The sequence below is a fragment of the Cryptomeria japonica genome, chromosome 6 (assembly GCF_030272615.1).
Source record: "Cryptomeria japonica chromosome 6, Sugi_1.0, whole genome shotgun sequence".
In the NCBI taxonomy this organism is placed as follows: domain Eukaryota; kingdom Viridiplantae; phylum Streptophyta; class Pinopsida; order Cupressales; family Cupressaceae; genus Cryptomeria; species Cryptomeria japonica.
The window spans coordinates 480,358,377-480,380,417 of NC_081410.1; positions in this window are offsets into that span (position 1 = coordinate 480,358,377).

Consider the following 22,041-nt stretch of genomic DNA (forward strand, 5'->3'; position numbering starts at 1 on the left):
GACTGTGTCCGGATCAGGTGGTTGCGACTGCAATGTAACTAGGTGCTCTCCACTCTCGAGGGACCAAATCCTCATATAAACGTTGGTAGTACTCGACCTCCTTGGTCGAGTACTGTATCTCCCTGAGTGTGTCCCTAAGAGGAGTGCCCATGGCTGCTCTATCTAACCTATCAACGAGGGCCTTTGCTCATACTTGTCGCTCAATGGATGTATCTCTCTCCATCTGCAGCTAGGCAATCTATCTCTGCTATGCCAAAACCTATGCCTACAACTGTTGCACAAAGATTTGAAGGGCCCTAATTTATGCATCCTGCTGATGGGAAGGCACCCTAATATGGATAGCTACCTGTGAGGAAGTACCTACTACACCTGTCCCTGTCTACGGAGCTGGTGGAGGAGGAACGTTTGATCTCCTCCTCTATGTGTGTCATCTACCTCCCACCGCCCCTCCCACCACACCTGCCACTGCACCTCTCCATGAGCCTCCACCTGCACCGAGAACAAGACCACCACCTCTACCACCCCCATCACCCCCCTCATTATCATCATCTCCCTCATCCTCCTCATCATCAAATATCGATAATGGCTCTGCAGGATTAGATAAACAGGCCACCACATGAGCAATAAAGTAGGTGGAGAACTCCTCAGTCATCCCGACATCTACTAATATGGCTCCGTAATCCTAAATCTGGCTAGCTAAACTCAAGTACTCAACCACTACTGCAAGACTATCAATAGTCGGGCCCCACTCAGGCACATCCTACTGCCGATGAGCATACAAACTAACTCCTTGTGCAATCCCCTGTTGTCATCCATAATGTCGATAGATCCAACTGTACAAAAACCTCTCAATAATAAAGGGCATCCACCCAATCTGATATCGGTACATGTATACATAGGGAATCTCTAGCCCATCCTCAACCCATACCTCGTAGTCCATATACAGTCTCCAGATGATCATGCCTATATCCAGGGCCCTGCGTTAGTGCTCTAGTTTGCCCAGCTTATGCTGGACAACTACACATATATACCCCTATGCATATGGCTGGCCGACTGGTCTGTCTCTATCGGCAAGCAGTCACGTCACCTCTATATGATCCCAGACCCACACTTGTAATAATGTTACTCTTGCAGATAGACTAGTGTATCCTAGATACACAATATGGTGGAGCTCCCTATACAGGTGGGCCAACATGCATGATCCCCATGCAAACCTACAACCCCATGTGACCATGTCCTCTAACACCAAACCCCATCCCACAGCTAGTCCCTTCGACCTACAGTCGGGACATAAGAAACCAACAATGAAACCTGCTAGTACTGATGGTAGAGAAGCATAACCTAGATCTAAAAACTCCTGCCATGGGATCTCATAACCATTGATGTGGTCATCTAGAAAAACATGCCACAGAGCCTTTGTGCCACCCTGCTCAGTTTGCTCATAAGGTAGCAGGTCTCCTACCATGAGAATCCACAGGATCCGGTAGCAATCCTCAAGTGTCACCGTCATCTCCCTTGTCGCCAGATGGAAGGTGTTGGTGTCATTGTGTCACCTCTCGACCAGAGCGGTCATCAAACCCCGGTTAATGGTATACTGGTGCATGTACAAAAGAGATGATAATCCACATCTCTCAATGATATCTCTATCTGCTTGTGTCACTCATAGGATTAGTCCCCATGGCTTCGGAAATCTCTCCTGAGACTTCAGCACACCAAGTTCCGCCTGCAATTCATAACATACCCACCATCAGTTATCGATTCAATCAATTTTATCAAAACAAATCAATTCAATAACTCAAAATTACAAATATCATATCAAGACCATCATATCACAATCAATCAAAAAATATAAGTGAATCATATCAAGAGCATCATATCAGGAATCAAATCAAAATCATGTTGGAATTCATATCTGAAATCACATCAACATGATATCTCGACAATCATATCGACAAAATCAGAAACATATCAGTACATCATATCCATATCAGAAAGCGTCCTATCAATAACAACTCAAAATAACATATCAGAGAATTCCATATCAAAGCAACATATCGAGAAACTTGATCAGAAAATCCATATCCAAGCAACATATCAGTATCATCTATCCGCACAACATATCGATGAAACATATCAGAGCAATGTATTAGTGACCCATATGAGTGAAATAAAATAGTGAACCATATCAATGCCCCATATCAATGCTTCATATTCGTGACTCATATCAAAACAACAAGCCATATCGTGATCTATATCGTGACCCATAGCAGTACACCATATCAGAACAAGAAAATTCAATCCCAAGACCCATATCAGACAAAACTAACTTCATCAGACCCATATCGATATCCAAACGATCTACCACATTGATCGCAACCTACCTCAATCCAAACTCATCTCAGGAAACATTTTTTTTACACTTTTACATCTTACGCGCTAAAAGAAACCTTGAACACGCTAATCTACCAGACATGCACTACCTTTTTCATCGAATGCGCTAGCAAATGCGGCCAATGTGCTAAATTCCTATGATGTGCTAAAACAAAAAATGAATGTACTATCCTGTTCTATCTATGTGCTAATATATTCTATGCACTAACTTTTCAATTCAATGCGCTAGTATATCATTTGTATGCGCTACTTTCTGTGTATGGGCTAATCTACCAACCAAATGAGATAATGTTTCGACCTAGGGTTTCAATGCACTATTCTACATTGTGTATGTGCTAATGAACGATGCCTATGTGCTAAAACACAAAAATCCGACCCTAAAACATGAAAAATGTGCCAAAAAATCATAAAAATCATACAAAAAGACAAGGATTCGAGTCACTTACTGGTGGGCCATACGCAGTGGGTCTCCAATATTGCCTGGCGCTCAAAATAGTGAGTATGATAGGGAATCAATATCGTTGTCAGAGCTCCAAATGCACAAATCACAAGAAGATAAGTGTAAAATGAATTGTAAAAATTTCTTTTTACCTTTTTAAAAAGGTAATAACTAGGGTTAGTAAGTGGAACATGTATTTTTCCACTTCTTTTTCAGTTATTAACCTTATCCACATCTTTTTTTCAAGAGATGAATCAAATTGTGCATATCCAAAATTCAAACGTTGTCAACATTATCTTCTCACAACAAACTCAAATGGTAAAAAATTTGAAATTTTTTATAACTCTATCAAACACACCCTTGATTCATCTCCCAAGGGGGCATCATCAAAATCATTTATCAAATCTGCATCTGGGGCATCATATCAAACATTTTAACAAGCAACACCATATCGATAAATTGTTTGTAACATATCAAAAGATTTTCTTTGACTCAACATGTGCACACACATCACTTCAAAGAGGGGCAAAATATAGACGTATAAATCTAACCACCTACTTAAATAAATATTTAATATTTATTTAAGCCACATCCCTCTATTAATTAAATCTTATTTAATTACTTTCTTCATTTTCATCTATTTGATTAAATGAATTATTCAATTTATTTAATTAAATTCATCTAACCCCTTTCTAACCTCTAATTAAATAAATCACTTTATTTAATTAAATCTCCCTTTCACCATGTTAATTAAATTTACAATTAAATTCATCCTTGAATATAAATAAATCCAATTTATTTATAAACCCCCCCCCCCCCCACTTGCATTTTCCTACAAATGCAACTTGCATCTATAAAACATTTTATTTTAATTAAAATCCTATTTCTCTCACTTGCCCCTTCCTACATTTCCCACTTGCCTTCTAATCATTCTTCTAGAACCTTTCTAATCCCAATTAATTAGCCGTAAATTCTTCTAATCATATCACATCCCTATATTTGGGGAAGTCACTTCTCAAATTTGGAAGAAAGTCTTCTAAATGCATTAAAGACTTTATCTCTTCAACAAGTTAACATGTTGAGTTCCCCAAATTTGTTTCCAAAGTCTCCCAAACCATTAATGGTTAACTCAACCTTACCACATGATTAGAGACTTTCTCTCTAACTCAACCCTCATCTAACCCAGGGGTCACATCAACCAACTCATTGCTTTGACCCTAGTTATCCTATTAACCCTAGCACAAGAGTTTACCTTTTGGGTAAAAGCTTTACCCATGGGTTAATCCTAATTAACCCTAACCACACTCTCCTAGGGTGACCTTCATGTCTTCTCAGGCATTTAATGCCTCTTGCATCTCCTCTCAAGCTACCTCTTGTTGACAATTGTCACCATTTCATTGGTGAAAATTGTAACCATGGATTGAGTAACTTTCAATCCTAGCCATTATTAAAATTATTAAATCTTACCCATCCATTGCCCTATTTCCTCTCTAAATAGAGCTTTCTTTCTTCATTATCCATATCCAATTTTTAAGCATCTACATTATAGTCTAATTATATCAAGTATTTTAGCCTCTCTTTGTTAGAATAACATTTTAACATTTAGAAGCATTTCATATCATAGCATATCCATGTTAGTATATCATGTTAGGGTAGTTTGTTAATATCTTTATCATATCATTATCTTCATCCTATCTTAGTATCGTATAGATATTATAATGCATTCATGCATATAGATCACAATATCACTCATTCTTGGAGTTGTCATTCCTAAAGTGATTTGCTCAATGATCTGAGAGCAAAACATTGGCTTTAGGGATCCTATGAGATATAGAACAATGAGACACATCTTGGGAAGTTAACTAGTTCAAGTTAGTAAATTTTTATACTCAAAAGTCTCATTGGTATGTTGGTCCTTTGATCTCAATGTTAGTATTCTGATCACCACAGATTCTAGCACACACTACCTTTTAGTTTCGACCTAGCATTTGCCCCTCTTTTGACCTAGTCTATAGTAGGTCAAAAAGACAAAAACTTACCCATAAGAGAGAGGCTTAGCTCAATAATAGTAGTATTGAGCAGCACATCAAGAACCTCAACTTGTTGGTCTATACAGCCCACCGGAGGAGCCGGTTGCTTAGGGCGTTTCCCCATTTTAGGGGAACCTCTCCCTAACAATTGGTCAATGAATCTGGCAAGTTCCTCATCTGCAAAAAAGGATTCAAGATGGTACTAGGGTGAGGACAGAGATTGGAGATTGACCTTGACCGAAGTCTCAACTTTCTGACTAGGAACATAAGAATCCATGAGGGTCACATGATTGCGAACCCAGTCAAGTGGGGACTCTTGGACCCCCCCCACCCCTGTTGTTCCCATCTAGAAATAGCATAGGCAATGGAAGTAGCAACACCACCTTAAACCCTAGCAGTGCAAATGTTCACTATTGTTTTGACTCCTAAAATTCAAATCTGAATTGTTTACATTGATGTTTTAAAGTTAAATACTGAAAATAAGATCCTTTTTGTGATCTTACTTACTTGGTCAGACTAAAATTCTTGAAATATCTATTAAAAAAAATTATATAATTTTTGAAAACCAATAATTAACTGTTTTATTAGTGGCAATTTTGTAGTAGTTTATACTTTTGACAGACTCGTTAATTCCTTGTTGTTGGGATGCTTTTGATTTTCTGCTTATGGTTCTGGTTCTTTAATGTTTATTTTCTACTCTGTTTTAATATATTCTGACTTTGACTTATAATTGAAAAAAAAATAAAAATTAACTGATTTACTGAGCAGCCAAAATTGAATTGAAGCAGATGAATAAGTATGATGAAAATAGTTTTTGTTTTTATTCCTACAATGAAAGCATCTATTTGCCTTGCTATTGAAGCGAGCAAACAATTACATTCTGATATCTGAATTAAAGCCAGAAATAAAGTTTGCCTTATTATGTATAAAAAATTTGAAAATATCTTTGAATGTCACATTACTTGCTTCTTTTCAACGAAGAAATAAAATTGCAATCCTCATGCCCCCACAGGCTAATCGATGATTTTGACAACTGCAACATATACGACCCTTCCCTTCGTAGGCTTATCAATTTGACCGAACCTGTTTATGTTTTTAATTTATTCATTGTGTCCTCAAAGATGATTGGAGTTACGCTTATCAAACGTTATTCGAGAAATTTCTTTGTTATTACCCACCATAAACGTGGGCGGCTTGTACTTGTAGTAACTTGGCGTGCATTCCACGCAATTTAAACGAAACGACGATGTTGGAGCCTGGAGGAGTACCTAGTCTCATATAAATTCACACAACAATCTATTGCCAAGTACTACTCCACATTACCCCATTTTTTTTGGCCAAGCACTACAATTTTCCTCTAAATTCCACAGTCCTATCCATCTGCAAAGTTTCTATAAATTTCTCCAAAATGGGTGTATTTGGATTTGTGCAGAGTTGCTATAAATTACCCGCTACAAATGAAGTGTTTCCTGAAGAAGAGGTAAAGCAAGATGATAATGCAAAGAAGATGAAGGATTCTACCCACAAGAAAAAGGGTAGCTCATGCGGTGCCCCAATTGTTGTATCGTACTTCCCTCTTGGATCCAATCTATCCCGCCTCTAGCTGAGATTTGATAAAACTCCAGCTGAGATTTGCCCATCCTTTTCATGAGCCAAATTGCTTGAAAGTCAACCAAATATCCATATAGCTTAGCAAGAGCTGATCCCTATTGAATTGTTACTTTTAATCTCAAATATTGCTATCTCTTTTAAAAGTTCAGTAGTAATTTGTAGTTAATGCTTGCTTCAATGACCTTGGTGTCATGCGCAAAACTCGTTTGATATGTAAATTAACATTTTTGAAATAATACCAGACGCACAAAGGCCAACGATGAGGACCTCAACATAAACTTGAATTTTACTGGTCTGGGTATAACCTGCAAATAATAGTTTTCAATGCACTATTATTCGCTTCTTTTCACATATATTTCCCTTGCTAGACATATCAATTTGACCCAATCATCGAGTGGCCAAAGACGATTAGAAGTAGGTTTATCAGTTGGACTTAGACTTCACTTTTTTTTTTCAGCGATGATGATTTCAACACATAATTGCCTTGTATTGCTTCTTTGCTTTCAGTTAGGTGAAATTATTGTCCGAACTTAGTCCTGATATCTTGATCCTAAGAGTTACTCTTGCCGACTGTTTCATTAAGAAATATTTATTTTATTGTTAGAGAAAGCAATTGTAAATTGTGTTAATTAATAATAGAAAAATACATTATGCACAAATATGAACATCAATCCAAGTATAGTAAAATATATATTTTGCAATTTAATTTCTGAATTTTGTAAGAGAAAAGTTAGTCAGGTGTGATAGGATTAGAGATTCTTGTCCCCTTTTTATCTAGTGAGGGTTTGGACAATTTGACATCTAAGTCAAAAATGTTACTTGGTCATCCATTTCTTTTTATGGTGGATAAATGAATCTATAATGTGAGCAGTCTTCTGTACGATTGAAGGGGAAAGATTAAATGGAACAAATTTTTGATATTGATTGAAATTAAACAATACAAGATTATCTAAGTTTAACAAAACTTTTGTTTATTCATACAATCACCATTGCATAGATTTAAACATCTTGCAACTCCTTACATGAAACATTACAAAGATCTGTTGAGGTTCATATTGCATTCATCTTACTAGTGACATTCTCCTTACAGTTCTATGAAGCTGGACTCATGAGAGAACATAGAACAATCACAAACTCGGTCAATATATAACATTTAAGCACATATGATGAGAGAGGAGATACTTAATATAATATACCTTAAACTACCCACAATCTATGTTAAACTTGTGTATGAATTAATGTGATATCTTTTCAAATCTCTTCAAAATTCATAGCTGATATGGAGAGGACGCTATCTAGATTAGTTGGGTTTATATTTCCAGCACCTTGTTCGTGACTCTAAATTTATGTTAATTAATAAATATGGTCAAATGTGCATCTAGAATTTTGGATAGATAATACAACCTACTCTAACCTCCAATCTAGTAAATGCTTCTCTTCTATAAATTGAATTTGAGCTACCAACCACAAAAGCATGCACACCAAATGACAAGCCAAGGAAAGTCTATCCAAAGAAAACATATAATTATAGCTCTAATATGCATTAGATTGCTATTCAATTTCCCATTCCTCTCTAACTCAAACACATTATCTTGTAGCAAACCTCTAAATTGGTCATCAAACTAGTTATATCATTTTTATGTACAATTTTATAGAGCTTTAAATATTTTATAGAAATCATTCAGGTTCAAGAATTGTATAAGAACTTCATAGTTATATCATAATTTCTAAATAATATTACATATATTGTATTGAGTGTATAGGACACAACTTCAAATTTCTAAGACTATTTCATTTCCATTGGAAGTAATTAATTGACTATCCAACCACATTAAAATGCTAACTATATTTATAGCATAAATACAACTTATTAAAGTCAACACACTACAAAAAATAGATCACAAGAATAGAAAAAGCCAACAAACCCCATTATATTTAAACAGGGAACACAATCTACATGGAACAACCATAACTCTTACTCACTCTTATCACTTTTTAAACTTTATCTCATAATTTCTAGTAATAATCAATCTTCTTATGGAATAGATAATAGGGATCAATTCTTGGGGACTTGATGCAAGAGCATCCCCAGTTCATAGCAATCTTGCATCAACCAAAAATATTTTCTTTATGTTTCATTTTGTATTTGTAGTTTCAGTTTTCTTTTCTATGTGTCCCAGATTTGGCTCACTGGATCTTGTGGAGTTGGATTCTACTTGAATACTTGATCATATTTCTTGTTTCTAGACCGCATCGCATTTGGATCATTTTCTGGCAAGATATCACTATCGGTTTCCTAGTTTCCTATTATCGGTTGATATTCTTGTTACTGGTTGCCTAGATCTATTTTGGTGATTTACCAGAACCCCTTTCAAACCTTGCAAAGCCTTGGGAATTGATTCCAATGTTTCTTGGCATGTGGCTGACCTTTTGTCGTGATCTACGTTACATCATTTGGATTTTTTAGAGGAATCCCTTGGCGGAGGCCGACCTTGTTTATTTTGCATGTTAGGTCTTGTTCTTCGGATTTTGATCCCTCTTGGGCTGACTGGATCTTTTGGATCAACATATAATGGTAATTGTGTATTAGAATGTAATCAATTAGAGAATCAAATAGCTAAATTGTGAGTAAAAGATAGATCTTATAATTCAAGGTCTCGGTTGTGACCTATTTTGTATGTTCTACTAGGCCTATGAGTTGGTATGCTGTAATCCGATTGCTACTGGTTGGATGTAATCATTTTTCATGGAATAAAACATTCTGTTTTGTGTTTCCTCCATCATATCTTTTTATTTTCATTGTGTTTAATCTTGTTGAACCATCCGGATTGATCTCTTTCAGGTCCCTCCTCACCGGTGACAGCTTCAAGTGGTATCAAAGCAAAGTTTCATTCCAGAGGTTGCGTGTCTTGAAATATTTTTTGTAGGGTTGAAAATTGTGGATCCGGCCTGCAACGGCAGAGGACTAGCATGAACGATGGCACGAAGAGGAGCTAGGAATGGTGGAGCGCATGGGAATGCAGACCCTGTTGTGATGGAGATATTGCGAGGAAGCTGTGGAGACAACCCAGAGAAGAGGTCAACATATCAAAGATGTGAGTGAAGATGAAGGAGAAGAAGCCTTGGTCAAACAAGCAAACCTATCGGTGGTTGATCCGAATGAAGAAAGGTTTTTGAGGGTTTTGAGTAGGGTGAATACTAAACCTCATTTTACCCCACCAGAATATAATGGGAAGTTGGATTCAGATGAATTGATGAATTGGATCTCGGAGGTGGAGAAGTATTTTGATTTTGAAAACAGTGTAGAAGAGAGGAAGGTGAAATGTGCATGTACCCAGTTGAAAGGTCATGCATCTCTTTGGTGGGAGCATTTGCAAGTTAATAGACAAAGAAGAGGTAAAGAGAAGATTCAGACATGGGACCAGATGATTGCTAAGTTTAAATTTAAGTTTATGCCAATTAATTATCAAGTGAATCTATTCTGAAAGTTGCAGAATTTGAGACAGAAGGAATCTAGTGTGAAGGAGTACACCGAAGTATTTTCCAAGTTGAATATCAGATCCGGACATGTTGATGATGAAGTTGAAGAAGTTGCAAGATATTTGAATGGATTGCGGATGTCTATTCAAGATGAAATCAATTTGATCAAATTGGAGAGTTTTGAAGAGGCTTACCAGTATGCTCTTAAGGTAGAAGAGAAGTCAAATAAAAGACACGAGCAGAGGCAAAGAGGCAGAGGTGGAAGGTTTACCAGAGGAAGAGGATATACTGGATGAAGAGGAACTAGTACATATTAGAAGAAGGACAAGGAAGTGAAAAAAAAAGGTAATTCATACCAGAAGGATGATAGAAATTTCTACTAGAGGAGAAAACCGGATGGTTACCAGAATGAGAATTTTGTGAGACAAGACAAGAGAAAATTTAGAGGAACCTGCTTTAAGTGTGGAGGAGAAGGACATTGTGCATTCGAGTGTAAGAAGACAAAAAATACTGGAAGAACAATAGTGGTGGAAGAAAAGCCTACCGGATTAGACAACAAACTGGAAGATAGAGAGCCGTTGGTGATGAGGAGAGCTTTGTGTCATACCAGAGGAGATGAAGAGCCCTTATAGAGGAAGAATATATTCAAGACCAAATGTAAGGTATCCGGTAAGTGTTGTAAAGTTGTTATTGATAGTGGTAGTTCAGATAATCTTGTTTCAGAAGAAATGGTAAATAAATAAAAATTAGAGAGATTGAAACACCCAAAGCCTTATCAAATAGCATGGATTCAGGATGAACACAAGTTGTTAGTAAGTGAATAATGTTTGGTGAAATTGAAAATTGAGAATTATCGTGATGAAGTCTTGTGTGATATTATGCCTATGGATATTTGTCATCTTTTTTTGGGTACACATTAGTAGTTTGATAGACAGGTAGTACATGATGGGAGGAAGAATACATACACTATTGTGGACAATGGGATGAAGCAAACCTTGTTGCCTTTGGAGGAACCTTTAAAGAATGAAGTCTGTACAAATGCTAGAATCTATCTGGTAGATGGAAGGAAATTTGTGGATGGATTGAGACATAGAATGTGTGTTTTGTATTAATTCCTATGAAGACTGATAAATTGGAACCAGAAGGAGAACACACAGAAGAAATAAAAAAATTGTTGACAGAATATGAAGACATTATTTCAGATAATGTACCTGATGGATTGCCACCTGTGAGAAGTCTTAGTCATTGCATGGACTTGGTTCCTAGACCTAGTTTTCCTAACAAAGTTGTACATTAATTGACATTGGCATAGAATGAAGAACTAAATAGACAAGTGAAGGAGTTGTTGAAGAAATGTTTGATCATGGAGAGTCTAAACCCTTGTGCAGTACCAACAGTATTAGCACCTAAGAAGAATGGAGAGTGGAGAATGTGTACTGATTCCAAAGAAATAAACAAGATTATAGTGAAATACTAGTTTCCTTTGCCTAGGATGGATGACATAATGGACTTTTTGAGTGGAGAAAAATAATTTACAAAGATAGATTTGAAGATTGGATATGATCAGATCAGGATCAGAGAAGGTGATGAGTGGCAGACAACATTTAAGACAAATGAAGGACTATATGAATGGTTGGTGGTACCTTTTGGATTTGCTAATATACCGAGTACTTTCATGAGGGTGATGAATGAGGCATTCAAGAAATTTTTGGGTAAGTTTCTTATTGTGTATTTGGATGACATTCTGATTTTCAGTAAGACAGGAGAGGAGAATTTGTTGCAATTAAGACAAGTTTTGCAGAGGTTGAGAGAAGAGAAGTTGTTGATCAATATCAAGAAGTGTACTTTCATGAAGGATGAGTTAGTCTATTTGGGATTTGTGATATCTAAGGATGGTTTGAAGATGGATCCTAAGAATGTGAAAGCAATTGTTGAATGACCTACACCAGAAAGCATTGGAGAGGTAAGATCATTTCATGGATTGGGTAGTTTTTACCATAAGTTTATCAGAAATTTTAGTTCACTTTGTAACCCTATGATTGAGACCATGAGAAGAGATCAGAAGGAATTCAAGTTGACCGCCTGAGAAAACAAAATTTTTAAACTATTGAAGAAGAAAATGATTGAGCAACCTATGTTAGCTTTATCGAATTTCAATAAAGTATTTCAAGTGGATTGTGATGCAAATGGAACAATAATAGGAACAGTCTTGAGTCAGGAAGGGAGAGCAATAGATTATTTCTATGAGAAATTGAATGATGCTCGGAGGAGATACTCAGTGTATGATCAGGAGTTTTATGCCATAGTTCAAGCCTTGAAGAAGTGGACACATTACTTGTTGCCTAAGGAGTTTGTGTGGTATACAGATCATCAAGCTTTGCAGTATTTGAGTAGGAAGAGTAAGTTGAATCAGAGACATATGAGATGGGTAGAATTATTGTAGAGTTACACCTATTTATTGAAGCATAGAAGTGGGGAATCTAACAAAGTTGTTGATACATTGAGTGGGAGAAGGAATTTGCTAACAAAGATGAGAGTGACAATATTAGGATTTGAAAATTTGAAGACCTTGTATGATGATGACCCAGATTTTGCAGAACCTTGGAAAGCATGTAGAGAATTGGTTATGGTAGATAGAAGAAAGTGGTTCGATTACTACATTCAGGATGGGATGTTATTCAAAGGATTTTAGTTGTGGATACCTAAGAGTTCTATGAGAGAGAATCTGATAAAGGAGAAACACAGTGGAGGATTAACTGGACATTTTAGCATTGACAAAATAGTAGCATTGGTGAGTGAGTAGTACTTTTGGCCCTAGATTCATAAGGATGTTAAGAGATACGTGCAGAGTTGTAGAGTTTGTCAAGTTGCAAAGGGTAGTAGTCAAAATGTGGGATTGTATAAACCTTTGACAGTACTGGTAAGACCTTGGGAGGATATGAGCATGAATTTTGTACTTGGATTGCCTAAGACACCGAGAGGGAATGATTCTATATTTGTGGTAGTGGATACATTCTCGAAGATGGATCATTTCATACCTTGTAAGAAGACATCAGATGCATTGCATGTAGCAGACCTATTTTTCAATGAAGTGGTGAGATTACATGGATTACCTCAGAGCATAGTTACAGACAGAGGCACTAAGTTTGTTGGCTATTTTTGGAGAACACTTTGCAAGAAGATGAAGACAAATTTGAAGTTAAGTTATACTTTTCACCCATAGACTGATGGGCAGGCACAAGTAGTTAACCGAAGTTTGGGAAACTTGTTGATATGTTTAGTGGGAGATAAAATAGGAAGTTGGGATTTGATCTTTGCACACGCAGAGTTATGCCTATAACAATTCAGTGAATAGAAGTACCGAAAGAACACCTTTTGAGATAGTTACTGGAGTGCATCCTAGAGGTATATCAGAATTGAGAGACATTAAGAGTGAAGACCAAAGAAGTTTAGAAGCAAAAGACTTTGCAGATCACATGGCAACATTGCATATTCAGGTTAAGTAGCATTTGAAAGACACAAACAACAAGTATAAGGAGAGGGAAGATGAGAAGAGGAGACATAAGGAATTTGAAGTTGGAAATGAAGTGATGCCATATCTGAGAAAAGAGAGATTCCCAGTTGGAACTTATAAGGAGTTGTTGATGAAGAAGTTTGGACCTTGCAGGATTTTGAGGAAGTTCAGTTTTGGAAATGTATATGAAGTGGAGTATTGTAGACTTGGAGAAACAATTGCCTCAGAAGGAACCTGATCAGATTAAAGAGATTTTTTGATAGTAGGATTGGGCATAGTACATGGAATAGTCTATATAAGGAGTATTTAGTGAAGTGGAAGGACATACGAGTTGAAGATTCATCTTGGATTTCTCAAGAAGAGGTAGACCGCCTTGGTTTTCCTTTGAGCCCGACAAAGTGAGAAGCTCACTTTTTCAATAACCTCGGATGACTAATGCAAGAGCATCCCCAGTTCATAGCAATCTTGCATCAACCAAAAATATTTTCTTTCTGTTTTGCTTTTTGTTTGCAGTTTCGGTTTTCCTTTTTGTGTTTTTCAGTTTTGGCTCACTGGATCTTGTGGAGTTGGATTCTACTTTAAGACTTGATCATCTGTATTATTTCCAGACCACATCACATTTGGATTATTTTCCGGAAAGATATCTCTATCGGTTTCCCAGTTTCCTGTTATCGGTTGAGATTCTTGTTACCAGTTGCCTAGACCTATTTTGGTGATTTATCAGAACCTCTTTCAAAGCTTGTAGAGCCTTGGGAATTGATTCCAATCTTCCTTGGCATGTGGCTGACTTTTTCCTGTGGTCTATGTTTCATCCTTTGGATTTTTTGGAGGGATCCCTTGGTGGAGGTCGACCTTGTTTATTTTGCACATTAGGCCTTGTTCTTTGGGTTTCGATCCTTTTTGGGCCAACTGGATCCTTTGGATTGATATATATAATTATAATTGTGCATTAGAATGTAATCAATCAGAGAATCAAGTAGATAGACTATGCATAGAAGATAGATCTTACGATTCAAGGTCTCAATTGTGACCTATTATGTGTGTTCTACCAGGCTTGTGAGTCGGTATGTTGTAATCTGGTTGCTATCGGTTGGATGTAATCAATTTTTCATGGAATAAAACACTTTGTTTTGCATTGCCTCCATCATATCTTTGTGTTTCTGTTGTGTTTACTCTTGCTAGCTAGTCCGAATTGATCTCTTTAAGGTCCCTCTTCACTGGTGACTACTTCAGGACTGGACCTATTTTGAGTTGGATGATCAAATTAGATATTTGATTTTCTTATTTTGAGGTGTACCCTTGATTGTTAGGTTAATATGATTGTTTTTTCCATTTAGAAAACTTAAGAATTCCATCATAATATTTTAGATTTATGGAAATTGTATATAATTTTTATAGACAATTAATGTTAACTATTAATATCGACTATGAGTGAGTGCATGGTATAGTTTTTACTTTTTATTTCTTGACTTGTAAATTGGGAATTTTTCATTGACCTTGGTTCATGTTGATTTTATCTTGAATGCTCTTGTTGCCTCTATTTGAAACTTCATGTCTATGCATACCTTGGTTGTGTTTTAAGACCTCTTTATTCATATATGTTAGGTCTAAACATATATGTCATTATATTTGTGTTAGAGAGTTTTTCTAAGAAAATAACAAGGATGTTTATGCATATCTTTTAGAAAAACCACATTAGTTCTATACCCACTTGTTTCCCAAAAGCCAGAAAGTGTGGCTAATACTCACTATCACATTTATCAATACTATTCAAGCCCCATTTTTTTGTGTTTTGGATTGGAATTCACGTGCACTCAATGGTCTAACACATGCAGAGAAGATTGTTGATGCAGTGATCTATGAGACAAAGAGGATTCTCACCCCCTTCTTACTAGTCATCAAACACAAACTAAGCATTGTAATGTTTCCCAATTTTCGTATTTTATGTTGGGATTAAGGTGTCTCAACCTTAGAGTCTTGACATGTTAAATTATTTAATTAATTGTTACATAATTAATGTATCCTAAGTTGTCATTTAGTTTGTGCGACCTCTTGGTGAGGTGGCATCCTACATGGCATGTGATGAGATGGCATATTCCTTATTTTTAGGAAGTTGGAACCCACTTGGAAGATGTTACGTTTTGGGAAGATATATTGGTTTTTTTTTTTGGAGTGGATATTCCCATGTTGACTAAAGAGTCTTGGTTTTTAATTTCTATTATGTATTGGAGTTGAATTTTAGCAATTGGCATTTATGGTGGAGTTCAGTTTTGACAAGTGGTCTGAGTTAAGGAAGGCACTTATTCTTGGTCATAGTGATTTTTATGTTGTACTTATATTGTATTTGGAAAGATAATCAATTATGGATGTGATAGGTGTTGTTTCTTTGGAAGTTGCTATGAGCAATGTGTCATGGGATTAGAAAGATTTTGTTTATGACACAACTAACCTCCTACGCATTGAAGATTGTCTTGTAAACCATGGGTACCTACCTCTTTGTGTTGAGATATACATATATGTTGATGGCTTAACTAATTTATGAGAGGAGTGGAGTTCTCTACATAGGGGTTACACTACCATATTTTCTCTAGGATCGAACAAGATGTGAATCTCTATGTAAAGGCAGCTTAACAACCTCAAAATATATTGTAACTTGAGTTGATGAACATTATATTGGCTCATGTGGGTTTTTTTAATCTGAAAGGGTTTCCCCACATATATTTGTGTTCTTTCTTATGTCTTATTCTTCTTATTTTATGTTTTTGTAGTATTACATTTGTAAACCATAATGTCGCTGAATTTTTTTTGTAGATCTATAAATTGCAATCACTTTCCTCTTAAGGTTTTAATAGTAACTGTATATGGTGTAAATAGATAACAACAATGTTGAAAGACTAAATGAATTCAACCACAAAACCCTAGCCTAACAACAACAAAGATCCACCATAACATATGAAGATTACCTAAGACAATGCAAATCAAATAAAATCACAAAGATTATACCATCACATGTCCAATAGGGTTTGGATCTCCATTCTTTCTATCTCCATTGATCTTGCTTGATATATTTTCTTTCAGATTTTATATGTGCACAAGAGCTCAACAAAGAACGAAAATGTGGTTGCAAGTAGGATCGCATATGAAAGTTCAAAAGCATAGTGTAGTCGAGTAATCATCAGGGTGATTGATTAGAATGTATATGTCCAGGGGCTTGAATGTATAGTGAGTGAGATTTTGATAATGAAGGAAGCATCTCCTTATATAGAAGACACTATAAGAAATGGAGGGATAAGATTGAAAGGTGTAAAAGAGGTTGGCTATGATTAGAGGGTAGGTAAAGAAAATAATAAAATAATGAGAGGGTAGGTAGTGTATGAATTAAGAGATGAATGACATGTGTCATGAGTAGAAAAGGTTAATGAATTAATTAAATAAATAAAGATTTATTTAATTAATAGAGGAAGTGGGATCAATTAAATAAATAAAAGTATTTATTTAATTTAGGAAAAGGATAATTTAAATAAATAAATGTATTTATTTAAATGAAAAGTAAGGCTAGAAGAGGATAAACGAATGAATTAAATAAATAAGGATTTATTTAATTAATAGAAGAATTAGGCTAAAGTAATTAAAGAAATAAAAATATTTATTTAATTAGACTGGACAATTTTAGGTGTCTATAGTAAGAAATCAACTATGTCTATTTACGCTTTTATGGCATAGCAATATGTTTTTGTATCAACATGTTGTAACATGTTTTGAATTAATATATGATAATGTAGGTACATACTGATCTTAAAGTTTTTATTGGAATGCCTCGTTTCCCTTCATTTTAGTCATTCTAGATATATCTTTATGTAGACTTAAAAGAAAAAAACAAATCGCGTATTTATCTTATCAATGTTTAAATTTTATTTTGTGAACACAAATTGATGGCATCCTATATACAATTGGTATGCCTCTAGACGTAATTACAATTAACACTATAATTTAGAAAAACTGGCCATTAACTGATTTATTGAATGACCAAAATTGATTTGAAGTGGGTTTATAAGGATGACAAAAGCAATGCATCTACTCGCCTTGAGCAAGCAAACAATTACACTAATATCAAATAAAAATAGGAGAAAATAACAAACTCATCTATCATATTAAACATCATAGAGCATTACATTGAATATTTCCTAGCAGCTCTGCGGAGTTGGACTCTACTGAGAGAGTGAGTAACAATTTGTATTACATCTTATTTATAGTCAATGTGAGGAGATTCAAATTTTTACATTGGTCTACACAGTAGTTGTGAGAATAAGAGAAATAAATAACAAAGAAATATCTGGACTATCAGCAAGGAGATACATCTACAATGTAGTGGAAATTGTTGCTTTAATCTCCTTCACAGATTTGATCGCTACCACTCAATTCTATGGAAATCTCACTTGATATCTCTCTGGCGATCTCTTAACAGATTCTTTGGATGGTGGCCTTACACTTTTTTGGGCCGGGCTTAACCAACACACTCTAAGCGTTGACTGGCTGGACCCACTCTTCCCGTTCATAGCATTTTTGTTTACGGCTTTGTTTGTTTCCACCATTTATTTCGCCTAACGTCTGTTCCCTCCCCTTCGTCCCGTCCAAATAAGAGTCGCCGTTAACTTTGAATTTGAATGCCGATCGCGCCCAAAAGTTTGAAATTTTTTCGCATAAAATAAAGCGGGCACTCCCATTTGTCTCGCCGCTGTCAAGGAAGTGTTTACCAATTGCATGCCATAGCTTCTGACGTATTTTCGGGGCCTTTCTTGCTTTATGCAAATAGATTTTTCAACAGATAGAAGACATGGGCATCCTCACGATGTAATTGATGCAACAGGTTTCCATATCAATCAATTTTATTTTCCAGCGTACTACTCGTCTCTGCCAAAATGGGAGTTTTGGAACAGGGTATCGGTATCCATCAAAGCATAACAAAATGGCGACAGCTGGAAGACAAGACACGAACTGTTTGAGTAGACGCCTCAAAGAAATGTGGTATCATGGACGCTATGATTGCAGGATATACACAATCCAAAACTAACACGATAATAATTATATCCTGCAATCATAGCGTCCATGATACCACATTTCTTTGAGGCGTCTACTCAAACAGTTCGTGTCTTGTCTTCCAGCTGTCGCCATTTTGTTATGCTCTGATGGATACCGATACCCTGTTCCAAAACTCCCATTTTGGCAGAGGCGAGTAGTACGCTGGAAAATAAAATTGATTGATATGGAGACCTGTTGCATCAATTGCATCGTGAGGATGCCCATGTCTTCTATCTGTTGAAAAATCTATTTGCATAAAGCAAGAAAGGCCCTGAAAATACGTCAGAAGCTATAGCATGCAACTGGTAAACACTTCCTTGACAGCAGTGAGACAAATGGGAGCGCCCACTTTATTTTATGCGAAAAGGCTTTCAAACTTTTGGGCGGGGTCGGCATTCAAATTCGAAGTTAACGGCGACTCTTATTTGGACGGGACGGAGGGGAGGGAACGGACGTTAGGCGAAATAACGGTGGAAACAAACAAAGCTGTAAACGGAAACGCTATGAACGGGAAATCTCTATTGAGTGGGCCCGGCCACCTAAGCAGTCAACGGTTAGAGTGTGCCGGTTAAGCCCGGCCCTTTTTTTGTGTTCTTGCGATCATCTATAGGCAACTTAATAAATGGAGAATGTCTTCATCTTCAATGTATGCAGTCTTCTGTGACTTTTATGTGCTCGCAGGCTTACTTCTACCTTCCAGAGATTCTTTCTGGCGACATCTCTTCTTTGGCTGATTGGGCGGAATCATCCTTCATAAATATGCAGCAACATTTTACTAAGATCTGAGATCCCTTTCTGTAAAAGAGCGAGGATTGACTTGGGTGATTCTCCTTCAAGCGAGCTTCAAGTTTTCTTCCAAATTCGTAGATTACTTCTTTAGTTGCGGCTAAATTAAACTATGGCTTCTTTAACACCACTAGCAGGAGTAAACACTTCTGTAAATTCTTTGGCTCTCCAGACTCTTCTTAACAATATTTTTGCAACTTTAGCCTTTACAGTTTCATCTAGCCTTACATTCTCCTCACGAGCTTTTTTGTGATCTGGCTTACGCAACGATCTTTATTGCGTTGGTGGCTTCCTTTATCAACAGCTGCGGCTGAAAATTAACAATGATCCTTCCATCCAATTAGTGACAACACAAATCAATAGCCTCTTCTACAAAGACTTCACCAGTTTCTTATGACTCCCCAAGTTCATCCACCATCGGCTCTGATACCACTAATAGAAATTGAAGGAAGAGAAGTAATAGACAAAAACACAAACATAAATATTTTTTATTTAATTTAAACAAAACATTACATCTGATTGAGCTTCAGCTCATACCCTTGAGTACAATAACATACTAACATAGATTAAAACATTACAACATCTTATAGACTCACAATAATCTTACAGCTTATAGCTCTTCTGAGTTGGACTCCCAAGAGAGTACATAACAATTATATACTCACTCATTATGTAGAAGGGTGAGTGACATGGTGGGGAGAGAGAAAATTTATTATGAATAATGACTAGGTCAAAAGTGTAGGTGCCAAATCAATTCAAATATTTTAGTGAGATCTTTTTTGAATGCATCTCTTAAATGTTTGTGTTAATGCTGTTGACTAGAAGATAAAATGATGACAAGATCAGCTGGAACAATTAATGGAATGGTTGTGATTACTATCTCCAAATGAACCAAAAATAGAAGTTGGTTTATTACACATACATTACATTAAGAAAAGGATTGGAAGCGAGAAATAAAATTGTATTCCCCATTCTCACGACAATTTTGAGGACTGTAGCATATAATGTTGTTCCCTTGGTAAGAATATCAATTTGATGAGAACAACTCATTTTTTATTAATTTATTCATTGAGTGGCCAAAGATGATTGGAGGTAAGTTTATCAGTTTGACCGAAATAGAACAACTTTTCTTCAACGAGAACTACTTCAATATAAAAGAAAGATACTAGAAGGAAAACTCACATATTGAGAAACCATTTATCAGTCAAATTTTATTCTGGAAATTTGTTCGTTATTACCCACCATAAACACGAAACAGCATTACTCGACCAAAAAAATTAATTTGTCTTCTAACTATGACCGTTGGTAATAACTTGGCGTGCGTTTCATGCAATTTAAACGAAACAACGAAATCAAAGGACTGTCTATTTTGATATAAATTCAGACAACAATCCCATGCCAAGCACTACTCCACATTACAATATTGTAAACTATGAATTTCCTGTAAATTCCAGAGTCACTGCGCAAACATTCATCTCGTCTCTATCTGCAACGCTTCTATAGATAAAATTCTCTGAAATGGGTGTATTCGGAATTGTGCAAAGTTGTTTGAAATTACCCGCTACAAATGATATGTTCCCTAAAGAAGAGGGAAAGAAAGATGATAGTCGAAAGAAGATGAAGGATTCTACTCATAAGAAATAGGGGACTTCATGCAATGCCCCAATTGTTGTATCGCACTTCCCTCTAATTGGATCCAATCTATCCTGCCTATAGATGATAAATGTTACACCAATTCACTGAACACAACTCCAATAGAGACTGGTCGATCCTTTTACCGTCCAGACAAGAAAATATCCATATGTCTTAGCAAGAGTTGATCACTATTGAATTGCTACTTTTTAATCTCAAATATTGCTATACTTCTTGTGATAATTTGTCAAGATTTAGGGCACAAAGAATAGCACAAATAAGAGAGACAATAGTTTGACAATAATGAATTGTATTCTCATCAATATGCAAATATGATCAACTAGATTAACCAATATAAAGAAGATAAGCCTGCTTATAAAGGCATGGACATATGGATATGCGAACACACAATCATGACATGTGTCTCAATGAGATACAAGGGTAGGTAGAGGTAGGTAGTAGAATCAATAAAATATTCTACAAGAGGTGGATCACTCACCGAAGGTGGAATGTAACAACAAGATAGTCTGCAAAAGATAAAATTTCTCCTACATACATCATCCCTATGTGCACACTTCCCTAAGTGTCTCATATCCAAACTACTATGTAATGCATTACCCTAAGTCAATTTAAGTAAAGTGTAATTATGAGACATAATTTACACCAACAATTATTTTAGAATTTTTGTTGTAATTTGTAGTTAAGGCTTGATTCAATGACCTTGGTGTCATGCACAAAAGGCCTTTGATATGTAAATTGACATTTTTTAGTAATACCATACCCACAAAGGCCAGGGATTCATTTATGCATTCAACAATGTTGAATAATTTTATCAATTCAATCAAAGTAGCTCAATTTTTCTTCCAAAGTAGCAACAATGAGGACTACCACATAAACTTGGTTGGATATAACCAAAACATACAATCCTTTAGTGTTACAAATATTCCCTTATTTTCAAGCAAGAAATAAATTTGTATTCCTTATGCCCCCACATGCTATTCGTCGATTTCAACAGCTATAGCATATGCCTCCTTTAGTAGGGTAATCAATTTGACCAAATCAACACACTTTTGGTTGAT